Raw genomic sequence first — 888 nt, 5'->3', positions numbered from 1 at the left:
CTAATTTGAATTAGCTTATGACATAGTTAGTTGAACTTGTGCAGTATTTTATGGTATTTTTATTTGAATTGGCTAAATTAGTAATGTTATATATATATTAAAATGAGTTCTACATAAAATGTTGCTATATAAACGTAAATCTTTATTTAAAATGAGTCCTACATAAAATGTTGTTACATTTATGTATTTTATATATATATATTTATTAAAAATAGCAACATTAAAATTCAATTTAAATAAAGATTTACTTTTCTCCTCTGTTTCATGGTTATAACGTCATAAAGTGTAGTTAGTAGGACATTGCTGCCATGCCATATACTGGAAAACAAACACTTTCAAAATGAATTTACTGTACTACTGTATGCTAGAGAAGTGCTCAATGAATAGAGTTTTGTGCATGAATACCAGATGTAATTATTCTTGCTGTTTGTGTGTTTAAGCTATAATGTGGTTTAGTTACTGCCATATTTTTATAGTTTCACTATCATCAGCTTTTTAATAATAAAATGTAACACCCAATGGTCACATAATCCTCCTCTTCCCTCGTCAGATGCACTTTTGAAATATCTGAACCCCGTCCCTGCAAATCCTGGGCCACCTGTTGCAGACATCTCCATCTCTCCCCAGCGATTCAGCATCAAGCACATCTCTTCCCTCCACTTCAGCACCGCCCAGCGATTCAGCATCAGTTTACAAAAAGGCTGCGCCATTAGACCCTGCTGACTGGCCATCTGTTTTAATTGAGAAGGTAAGAGCAGAGTTTGTTCTCAGAGGACCATATCATATAAAAAACAATTTCACATTTCCGAAACAAAAAGACGGGAGAAGATGTCAGCATGACTATTTTAATAGAGTCTTAGTCAATGGAGAAAAAATCAAAAGAAGCTG

This window comes from Micropterus dolomieu, unplaced genomic scaffold (assembly GCF_021292245.1).
Source record: "Micropterus dolomieu isolate WLL.071019.BEF.003 ecotype Adirondacks unplaced genomic scaffold, ASM2129224v1 contig_13663, whole genome shotgun sequence".
Taxonomy (NCBI): domain Eukaryota; kingdom Metazoa; phylum Chordata; class Actinopteri; order Centrarchiformes; family Centrarchidae; genus Micropterus; species Micropterus dolomieu.
The sequence above is the reverse complement of the archived record's forward strand: the minus strand, read 5'-3'. Positions refer to the sequence as shown.